Source organism: Arvicanthis niloticus, chromosome 7, assembly GCF_011762505.2.
Source record: "Arvicanthis niloticus isolate mArvNil1 chromosome 7, mArvNil1.pat.X, whole genome shotgun sequence".
Taxonomy (NCBI): Eukaryota; Metazoa; Chordata; class Mammalia; order Rodentia; family Muridae; genus Arvicanthis; species Arvicanthis niloticus.
Window position 1 is genome coordinate 27,534,293 of NC_047664.1, and position 12,616 is coordinate 27,546,908.

The following is a 12,616-nucleotide window of genomic DNA, read 5'->3' on the forward strand; positions in this document are numbered from 1 at the left end:
GTAAGTTTAAATAGCATTTGCAAAAATCTCTAATTGTATCGTTCTTTACATTCCTCCTCAGGTTAAACTTTGAATATATAGAAAGAAAAAAAACTTCTCTCTGTGTGACCTCTCAAGACAATCACTTCTGAGCACAAAGGTATCAGAACAGAGAAATACTGAAAGCTATGGAAATAGGAAAGATCAACATATTGGTATCTTCTTCCCTGAAAAAGATATATTCAAGATAGGAGCATGACAGTACTCACTTCTACAACAATGACACTAAGTCATTAAAAATCTATTCACCTGTCTATCATCTGTCATATATGTGTCTTTCTATTATCTAATTCCCTACTCTCTTTCTATCAGCTGTCTACCCATCTATAATCTATAATATATATAAACTATAATTAATCTTTCTGTCATTTGTCAGAAATGACAAATTATCTATTATGTATTATGAATCTATCATTTCTATTTTTATTCAATAAAAATTGAATAGCTAGTTTCATACTTTCAACACAGATTGAACAGTTTTATTAATAAGTTAGTATATAAGTGTGAATATAGAATAATTTTAGAAATTCAGAAGAAAATACTATTTACATAAATCCAATTTAAACTATCTGAAACAAAGGGTCTGAGTGAACACTGGTTATTTAATTTATTTACTAAAGGGAATGGTAAGCTGTTACTGCAAAATAAATGTGACAATTTGAAAATATTTAGAAGTTATAAAAAGATAAATGAAAGGTATTATATATGCTCACATAAAATAATTGGGGAACAATCCTGGAGTGGAGGTACAGGGTAATAACACATGCTGATTAGTGAAAGTAAATAGGATTTGAAAATAGAGTGAGACATTTCACAAAACTCTACATCCTTTGAAAAAAATGTAGAGATGTGGAGAGAAGTAATTCATTTAGGTTCCAAAGGAGAACAAGTCCAGTGAACACAATTGGTGGTGCAACTGCCTGCTAACATCTGAGGTGAATGGATGACTTGGTTTCACATGTTTTTTGGTTGATTTCTCTTACAACTCTGTTACTAGGACTAGGTGTCCATGGAAAAGAAATACATGTGAAAAACCTTATAGCTCTGGATTTGTCTATTTTCTGTTTGACAGATTCATAATGAATGAAAGAGATCTATTTGATTCTGCTTGTATAAATCCAAGAGTCTCTATCAGTCTCTTGTATTCATTTGATGAAGATCTTCTTGTTGACTCTGAAACAAATAAGAGCACCCCATGGCTGACCATTTTAACTTGAAAACTTGGGACTTTCATACTCCTCTAATTAAGTCAACAATACAATCTTAAAATATAGCCTGTTGCTAATCACACCATGAGGCCCACTTCTGAAAACCATTAAGATTTTACATCTTGTGTTAAGTTTCAACATGAGTTTATTATAGACAAATAAACCATAGTAGCACCCAAAGACAACATAATTAGGGATGTAATATGTTAATGGATATCTCAAAATCATATGGGAGAAACAGCAGGAGGTGAGCTGGCTCATCCTCTAGAAACTTATTAAGATTCTTAGAATGCTTACCAACATGAATGGAAACAGGTTTTGCAGTGGAGGAAGTGCTACTGTTCTTTTAGCTGCTGAGATATGACACTCTGTTTTAAAACAACTTAGGAGAGAAAGGAGTTTTACAGTTGAAAGTCTACCACTGAAGAAAACCAGGGCAGAAACTCAAAGATAGAAACAAAGTAGAGTACTTCTGGCTGGTTCATTTTTATATATTTGATTAAATTACTTTTTAATATAACCTTGGACCACCTGTACAGAGAATTGTGCTACCCATAATGAAGAGCCACTCTCCTACAATTAACAATCAAGATTATTCCCTAGAAATGTCGAGTCAAATCTAATTTAGACAACTCTTCACATGAGGTTTTTTTTTTTTTTCAGATGACAATAGTCTGTCATGTAAACACAGATAACTAGGACAGCTAATTTCATTCTCAAGTGACCCATGGCTGGGTAGCCTTTCCACAACAGTGACAGAAATTCCTGTCTTAGGGGATTTGTTGTTGTTGTTGTTATTGTTGAGTATGAATCACAACCATGGTTTTTTAGAAACAAACACAAAAAGAACTCTACTAAATGATGATCCTCTACTTCTACGGCCTGTTTTTCAGAATTGCAAAACTATAGTCATCAAGGAAGATAGTAGAAAAATCTATTCTGGCATAACTAAATACCATACCCCCCCCCCCATATTAGGAAACTAAAGGTAATTCATCACAACTTAGTTTTGACCTAGTCTTATGATAGTAAAACCAGCTATAAAGAATCAGATGAATTACATAACCACATATACAGTTCTCAAGTCCTTATGAGCAATTAGTTTCCTCAATAGCAAAGGGAAAACAGTGAGCAGTAGCTAGGAGGAAATGTCTTCTAACACAGATATGATATCTAAAACAACATCAACAACAAAATAAGAAGCAACTACAAAAACATACCAAAGTGAACAGACAATGCAATAATTACTTTTAAAAAGACAATAAATTGTAGGTAAAACAAAAAAATAAGATAAAATTAAAATAAAAAAGAAAAAACCAACAGTACAAAATATAAACCTATAATGTATTAAAGAAAGAATTCAACCTTTGAAAGGAAAATATATAAAGTCTTCCAAAATTAAAAAATAGATGAGCCAATCACAGTGTAAATTGAAGAATGAAGACATAATGTTAGATGTCTAAATAACAGAAATAATGAAAGAAAAAGAATAAAAAAGGTTAGCCAGGAAATAATACAAGAATATTAAGTAGAATTTAAATATATATATATATGGTGTGTGTGTGTGTGTGTGTGTGTGTGTGTGTGTGTGTGCAAGCGAGGAAGAGAAAGAGAGAGAGAGAGAGGCAGGAAACATTAAGCTGGGTAGAAACAATATGAAATAAATATTTTTAAGGAGAGGGAACAAAATAGCATATTCTTTGAAATAAAAAAATTTGAGATTTGTGAATTAGGCAAATCAGGTTCTCATAGGCATGTGTACCATAAGATGCTCGGGGTCATTGTAGATGCTGTTAAACTGATAGTGACACAGAATATATGAAGAGTCAGGGAGCTCTCAGCCAATTAATAAGTTCTATAATAAATGCTTTCATTTTTTCAAATAGGTAAAAGAAAGAATACAGTATGAGATATTATTTGGAACAGCTGTGAGAATTTTTCAGGGATTATGTCTCTGGGTAAGGAAATGAAATAATTCTGTTTCAAATATTTGTATGTGAAAACTCACATGTAACCTTCCTATTTGGGAGACTAGATAATACAATTAATGCTAAAAACAAGCAGCACTGTAAGATTTTGTGTTGAAATTGTGACAAAATCAGAAAAAAAATAGTTAAATTACAGGCAAAGTTAACAGGCAAACAGACAAGAGAAAGAGATTCTCTGGTAGAATGTGGTCAATGTAATTTTAATTCAAAAAGGTATATTTATTCTGTTAAATTTATGTTGAATTTACTTTTTTATTTTAAAAAATTGAGAATTTGTCTAGTTGCTGGATAGGTTGTTTTCTTTAACCTCTGGTAGAGAGTAGAGTACCTTCTAGTATATGAAAAAAATGTACTTTCAAAAATAGTTATAACTGCTTACATGAGGATTAAACTTATATTTCTCAAAAGTGTACTTTCCTAATTAAAAGTAAGTAATCATTTTTATGGGGATATTGTTTGAGAAGAGTCTTACATTGGAGCTCTTTCCACACCATGTTAGGTTCTTTCTAAGAACAGAAGAGAGGAGAATGTAATTCTGTGAAATTTCTAGATGCAAATCCACCAACACCTGATCATGCTGAATGGCCATGCTTGTCTTCCCGTGCTACAAGGAGACAGTAGTCATCATATTGGCCTCTAGTTGTGAGAAATGATCTTGTTCTCCATGTGAATTTACTAACTCTTAAATTTAGATAGGCAGCTGGTAGGAGTGAGTACAGAGTCGTCTGAACAGACCGACTCAGACAGCTTATCCCTGCTGTCACTGCTTATGGGAAAGACCAGATTAAAACTTCTCTTAAAGTAAACAGCTTTTTACCAGATGACTCTAAATCCAAATAATCCAACAACAATGCCCAGTATTCATTAGCAATGAGGAAAAACACAGAAGAAACTAAAAGATGTTAAAACTGTCTGAAATAATGACATTCCAAAACTCCTGTGCCAGTATTTTTGGCTCATTTTCTTGTCTTTTTACAAAAGCTGAATGATAGAAAAGAACAAATAGACACAGGATGTTCTGTAGAAATAGATATTTGCATATATCATGTGAATTATCTTTGCTTCTTAAACATTCAGAAAATTCATTTGCTCTTTTCCCAACAACTATTACATATAAGCATCAGCAATTCAATGATTCAGTTTTGAGATATTCTAATAGGATAGTGATAGGATAATTAGATAATTATTTTCAGTTTATAATTTAACAATATTTCATATTCAGTGAAATCTATCATGCTAATGAATGACAATTTCCAGGCATGACAGAGCATTTATGGAGTTTCCATGCCAAGGAAATTTTTTTTTACAATATTGTAGGGGATAAAATTTAATTCATTTCTCTATTATTGGTTAAGTTGATGAAATACATTCTTAATAGCACAAATCAATGTCTTTTTTATTTAAATATAGACATTCTATTATATGCATAATTCAAACCTAGACTGTCTGAAACTAAATCACAAAGTAAGATGCCAAACTGTAAGTAGGAATGGAAAGAAAAAGGTCTATAATAAAGAGATAATTGAGAAGTTAAGAACAACTTGTGAATGAGCTGTTTCAGCCATATCTTTTGGGGTGTACCTCTTACAGAAAAAGAGGAAGCAGATTCCTATATATAGGCAAATATGTAACAGGAAAACAGTGTGATAGGAATGTGAGCAGAATTAAGTGGGTCAGAGAAGATGTAGAGATGGGATTATATGATAAAAACACATTATGTATACCTGCATACATTCATTCACACACACACACACATACACACACACTATATATGTATACACACACACACTATATATATATATATATATATATATATATATAGTGGTATATATATATATAGTGTGTGTGTGTATATATACATAAACACATATATGTGTACTCATTTTGCAATGCAAAGTCTGCAAATATTTCTTCCATTCCCCTGAGCACCTGGTTGGCAGATGCAATGGTTAGTTGTCTGGCTCTCATTTTAGGTAATTTTCTTAATCTCTTTGTTAACACTAGTTTATTAGGAGACTAGTCTAAAACACACACTATATTTGTTTTATAGAAAGTAATCATTCTGGACTGGTTTGAAGAGCACAGTGTGGACTCCACATGTTCTAAACACTGGAATCTGTCATCTGTGGGGAGCTGAACTCAAGATGGTGCCTGGCTGGGTGCCAGACACCCCTGGCATGTTGGTTCACCATTTCAGGAAGCCTGGGTGGCACGTAGGCTAGGCTTTACTGCATATGCATTTTGCTTGTTCATCGTTATGTAAGATCGGGCCATGTGATGTATGTGCTCAGCACCAATCGAGAATGACTTTATGGCAGGTTCTGATTGGAGAGAACACAGAGATTTAAGGGCTGGGAGCTAGAGCTTGGGGGGCCTTTCGCAATACTTCAAGGTTCCTGAATAAACCGTGTTGGGAAGGAGATCCCGTGTCCATTGTCTTCTGTCTGCTGGTGAGTTCGGGAGGCGACAGTCATCTGTCTTACTCTTTCCTAGAAAATAAATGAAATATTCCAATGCTTATTCCATTGCTCTTTCTTTTTGCTTGCAGCCTTCTGTAGAGCTTGTGTTGATTGCAACATACTGGCCACATCTGATCTTGAGTACATATGTTTGAATTACATACTCCAACTGCAAGTGCAGGTTTCAAATGGTAAACTTAGGCTCTGGCCTACTTTTTCTATGATGGCATAACAGAATACTTCTGAGCAATATCCTCTACTGTGTCAGTCATCCACTAATAATCCTTGATCAAGAATGATTTTTCACAAATACTTCTTCCTAAAACATTACCTGATTGTCTAGCATATTTATTTTATGACTGATATATTTGTGTTCACATTCGCTAGGTTTATTTGGCATAATCATTTCTAAACAATCACAACACATACTTTAGCATATTGCTCATTTTGATATTGTTTTTACATATATTTTGATAAAGATTTGGTCTTACACCTCAACTTTTGTGAATAAGTGTATAAGTCTGGGAAGATTTTCAAAAGTTATTTTAAGACTAACTTACTTTTGATTATTGAATGACTGACTTTTTCATATTTACTTGCATTAAAATAGTTACAACATTTTTCTTTTATTATAATTGTAGGAAATACTTTGAGAGATTTTACCTTGAGTGTATGAACCTTCACCTGCATTGCTGCCTATGACTCATTGTATGTAATAAAAGAGTTCTTGTTAATCTATGTTTTTCTCTATAAAGCAATTTCACTCATAGATGACAACCCAGAATGAAACTCCAGCTAAAATTCTCATTTATCTTAAGGTCTATGACCCTGAATTGTGCTAGAGGTATTCATTGATAACTACACAGGTATGCCATGTAATTCCAGGGCATTTAACAAGGTGAAATTTAATGTCTGTCTGCAGAGGGAAGTATAAGAAACATCCATAATTTTATATCTTTAGAATCCATCTTATCTTCCTGGAAGAAATGTGAACAGCTTTTTGGGATGGATAGAATATGAAGGAAGTCCAACATAAAAAGTTGGAGAAAGTAGATGGGGTTGGGGGAAAAGGGAACCTGTCTCTTTGAGACAGGGGCCTGGGTTGGAAGTACTGTATGTGGAACAGAGAGTGGAATGGGGGGTTAAATCTGGAGTGTAAATAAATAATTTTTTAAAAGTTGGGGTTTTGTATAAAATGTCCTTTCCATAGTTAAAATAAGAAAGTAACTATCAACTAATCTTTTATTTTCAGTTTCATTCAATTGATGCATATATGAATTTTTATAATTAACAATATATTCCTTGTAATACACCATGATCCCATTCACCTTTCATTGCCCTTTCATTCTCCTCCTATTCTCTCTTGCCTTGTTCTTCTATCTAGTCCCCACATACTATCATGTTCCTTTTTTCCTTCCTTCATCTTTCCCTCCCTTATTCCCTCCCTTTCTTCCTCCCTCCCTCCCTTGCTTCCTTGCTTCCTTGCTTCCTCGCTTCCTCCCTCCCTTCCTTCCTTCCTTCTTTCCTTCCTTCCTTCCTTCCTTCCTTCCTTCCTTCCTTCCACCCTTCCTTCTGTTTCCTTTCCTTCTTTTTCTTACTTTTCTTTTCCTTTCTTTTTTCCTTCCTTCCTTCCTTCCTTCCTTCCTTCCTTCCTTTCTTTCCTTCTTTCTGTTTTTTTACAGAACCCATATAGACAGTCACAGTGACATAGCTCTTTATGACTACAATGGCCATGCCATTTTCATGGGAGACCTCACCCTGGGCACTACCACAGATCCTACATTTTTTTCTCTAATGTTCCCTGTGCTTTGGATGGGGGTCACATAGAAATTTTGGTTGCAGAAAATCACCCCTTCTCTGACACTGTTATTTATACTTGGAAATTCTCAATATTAAATTGTACATTGGTTTAACATGACCAAGAGTTTGTAGGATCTCAAATACTAGTAAATTCTGTAATATTAGAACTTACATGACTCATAGACACACTGACAAAGAGATATGTGACCCAAACTAGCATGACATATTTGTCTATGACCTATAAATACTTCACCAGAATGCAAATAATACGTGAGGGTATTTACTTATGATTATAGAGGCTGTGGCCCATGTTGACATATATGTGGCCCAACATGGAGGAACATATTTCAGATGAATCATTCATCTTATGATCCATAGAGCAATGAGAAGCCAGAAAGGCTAAGGTTCCAAATCTCTTTTGTGGTTTCACTTGTATTGTCCAGAGATCATGCTGTCTGTCCTGTTCTAAATACCCATATCACATAATGATAGAGTCACCTTGGGAAGTCTCACACATAGTTTTGAGGAGCATTTTCCACAAACTATGACTTTGATACTTTCAAAGTGATATTCCTCAAACAGTGATTTTATGTACAGTGAAAATCGATGGCATTCATATAAGCATCAGAAATACAACGTGCCAAAAAGTCAAAACTGTAAGCTAAGCATACCTTGTTTTAAAAAATACTTAAAAATGCATCTTTTCTGTTCCTACAAATTATAGAATAATTACTATCTTAACATCTTCCTAGAAGTGGATCTACAAGATAAAGTGAAATACTGTAGCCAAATCAAAACTGGGAGCTTGTTTCCTTTAGATATCTCAGACTTCCTGTGCAGAAATGACAATGATTCTAGAGTCATCATTGCTATGCATTGCATGATCATTTCTAGCTTTGAAACTTCTTTAAAATACCACACCTAAGTTATAAAAATATTTTGTCACCATGATATTTATATCTCAATTCTTTTTTAAATTTTTATTAGATATTATATTTACATTTTAGATTTTATACCCCATTCCCACCACCACCCAAGACCCTCCTATCCCATCCCCTCTCCTCCTGCTTCTATGAGAATGTGCCCCCACCTACACCCCCCACTCCCATATATCTCAATTCTTAACATGCCCCTTGTCACTATTCCTGTAAACTTTCTTCTGGCCAAATGCCTTTCTAAAAAATTGTTCATAATTATAACTGCACTTTTCTAAGAATAAATTTCATTAAAATTTTACACTTATGTTTGTTCTTGGTGTTCTCATCATTTGATGTTCACCATGAAACAGCAATTAAACAGCACTAGTAAGTGTATGTTCAAAGACACAGTTAGTGCCAAAATTGTTTAATGGATAAATGAATGGGAATAATATGTAGCAAATAAGAAAATTGTGTACAGTGAAATTCTCTGTTGAATTCTCTATAGTATGAGCATTTCAGAACATGATTTTGTCCACTTCACTCATTTTAAAAGTTTATGTTCTATCAAGTGCATTTTGTCAATTAATAAGTTGCATAAACCAGTAAGAATGGATGTACAAATCCTTTGCTATTTTGCTTCATGTGGACATAACCATATTTAATAATAAAAAAGGTTAATTTTAAGATCTTTAGATGTGGAAATAAAATTTTACCTACATTTATGTTTTCTTTTAACTTAATTAGCTTGTATATTGTCATACATTCTGATTATCTTATAAAGAAGACATAATGGTCCTTACTAATACTGACTTCTACATAAACTTTGTAGATGAGGCTTGACTGAACCTAAGGGCCAGTTTCATAGCTGGAACACATTTGAAGAAATGAGTTCCTAGGCCATTTCAGTTTAGTTAATTTATTTACCCATTCTGATTTTGTTTCTAAGCTGATGGTAGTTTTTTTTTAAAAAAAAAAAACAACTGTAAAAGTACACAGTTGAGATAAAATACAATTCTCAATTGTCTTCTACCAATATATAATTTTACTTATGAAGATTGTATGTCTCAGATGACTGCTTTTTTAATTGGATATTATATTTACATTTCAGATTTTATCCCCTTACTCCATTCCCCCTGCCACCCAAGAACCCCCTATTCCATCCCCCTCCTCCTGCTTCTATAAGGATGTGCTCCCACCTACCCCCTACTCCCACCTTTCCACCCTCAAATTTCCCCCCCCCCCCACTCGGATTTCTGCCTTCATGGAACCAAGTATCTCCTCTCCCACCTATGCCCTACAAGGCTATTCTCCTCTACATATACAAATAGAGTCATGGGTCCCTCCCTATGTGTTCCCAGGCTAGTGGTTTAGACCTGGGGAGCTCTGGTTGGTTGGTGGTGTTGCTCTTCTCATGGGGCCACAAACCTTTTCAGCTCCTTCAGTATTCTCTCTAACTCCTCCATTGGAAACTCCTTGAGCACATGATTTCTAATATTCACCATTAGATAAGGAAATTTCCAAGATGGTCTTGAGAAGTGGGCCATTTAGAAGTGGTAGCAATGGTTTTATACTTCCTCCCTCACAACAGAGGAGCTGTTCCATATCGCCCTTCTTGCTACATTTTACCTAGCTTCTCTTAATGCCATACAGTAAGTGTAGATTCTATTTTACAGACTGAGACTTATTTGGCCTTGTCTAGCCATTGTACTCACTGCAACTATATTAATTTGTGATAGTAAAAAGTTACCTATGGTTAATATTGGATGTTTTGCTATTTTTTTATTATTCTTATAATGATTATGAATTTCAGTGAGAATTTGTATGTCCGAATTTGTTCTCTGTAAACCATGCATTGCTTTTAATTTTATTTTTTTGTGAATGAGTTTTTTTTCTGTGTAATATGTGTATTCCCAGTACCAGCAGAGATCAGACAAGGATATTATATTCCCTTGAATTAGCATTACAGATGACTCTGAGTCGTTATGTGGATGCTGGGAACATAACCTAGGTCCCTCATAGGAACAGAAATGCAGTTAACCACTTAGCCAATTTTTCAGCCACAAACCTCACTGTCTTAAAAATACTATAATTACACACATAGTCCTGACATTCTGGTATATGTCTATTAGCTCTACAAACTGAGGAGTCTGTCATATTAAAAACAAAACATAAACAAACCACCAAAAACTATGGATAGTAATTTCTATGTGGCATATAATGTCCTGAGCATATTGCAAGCAACAAGTTGCTTAATGCTTATAACAGTGGTGTAACTATCATTAGTCCTGGTTCAAAAAAATGTTGATGCTCCCAGGGTTAAGTGATTGATGTCAAATTTTCACATCTTTTTTTTTATCATGTACTTCTCCACATTAATGATACGATGGCTTTTGTAACTACCTAGTTGTCTGCTGTAGCACAACATCTATTTAAAAGTTTCTATTGTATATTTTAGGTAATTTGTAAAAACTAGAAAGATGTAATATGTGTTCTTTTACTGGAATTGCTTATTTTTTTTCTTTATAAATCCTTATGGACCTAAAGTGATAGACACCATGTACCCAAATATAAAACAATTTCAAATAGCTAGCCTCAGACTTGGGAAGCGATGCACCAGGTCAGGGTCCTTGCTGTGAAAACAAGAACACCCGTGTTTTCATTCTCAACATCAATTTCAAAGGAGATAACAGTTACAAATGCCTATAAACCCAGCACATGGGGAACGGGGTAAGAATAGGGAGATTCCTAGAGTTTCTGACCAAGCAGCCAAGCCAAACACTGAGTTCAGCTTCAGTAAGAGATCCTAGAGCTAAATGGTAAAATGAAGAATGATAGAAGACATCCAATGTCCCCACCTGATATTGGACACTTGGACACACTCACAGATACAACACAAGTCACCAACACATGAACACAAATAAACAAACCAACAAACAAATATGCTTATCTTAATAATCCCTTCATTGTCATTATACCAGTTACTTTAAACCCACAAAACTGTTGTGTAGACAGGTCACTAAGACAGAAAGTAAACAGGAAAATAATGAAACTAACAGAGGTCATGAAAAAAATAGACCTAACAGATATATCTACAAATCACTTCACCGGAACACAAAAGAATATACCTTCTTCTAAGCACCTCACAGAACCTTGTCCAAGATTGAATGTATAGTTGGTCACAAAGCAAGCCTCACCAGATACAAGATAATTGAAATAACCTCTTGCATTTTATCAGGTTACAAAGGATTAAAGCTAGACTTCAACAACAATATAAACAGGAGAAAGCCTACAAACTGATCGAAACTAAATAACTCTACTTAATGACCACTGAATCAAAGAAAAAAAATAAATTAAAAACTTTCTAGAATTCAATACAAATGGAGGCACAATATACACATACTTATAGGACATAATGAAAGCAGTGCAAAGATAAAAATTCATTGCAAAATTGCCTTCATAATGTAACTGGAGGGATCTCAAACTAGCAACATAATAGCACACCTGGAAGCTCTTGAACAAAGAGAAGCAAATAAAACCAAGAGGAGGAGATAGTAGAAAATAATCAAGTTTCCTTGTGGCTGGGACAGGCACCTAGCTGGTCTGCTCCCGTGAATACACCATATCCCTTCATATCCTATAGGAGCCACTGAACTCAGAGCAATGGATAAGAACACTCACCCACTACCCTATGCCCCAGAGCTACAACTGGGAGCAGGAGGCCCTCAAGACCCACCAGGCACCCAAACCCCACCCCTGCAGAATACCACTCCCCTTCTGTCCCTCCTCTGAGATCATATGTGTTAGGCTGAATGGAAGAGTTGTGGAGAGGGGATGATGAGGAAAACAAAGGAGGAAATCAGGTGTAGGTAGAGCTGGGGAAAGAGGGATGGGAGAGTGACTGGAAATCAGCTGAGGACTTGAGGTGGGTGTTGAGGTATATATGTCTAGGACATGCCAGAGGCCTGTGATGGGAGAGGCTCCAGGGAGTCTGTGGGAATGACTCTAGCAAACATTCTTAGGAGTAGGTGATATGGATTCTGAAATGGCCACCTCCTGTAGCCAGGGTTGACTCCTAGTTGAGAGAAAAGGACAGCAGCACCCCAATCACAAACTTTCTATGAAAAATGCATCCTGCCTACAAGAAGTCCAGGGACAAAGATGGAGCAGAGACTGAGTAAATGGCCAACCAATGACTGGCCCAA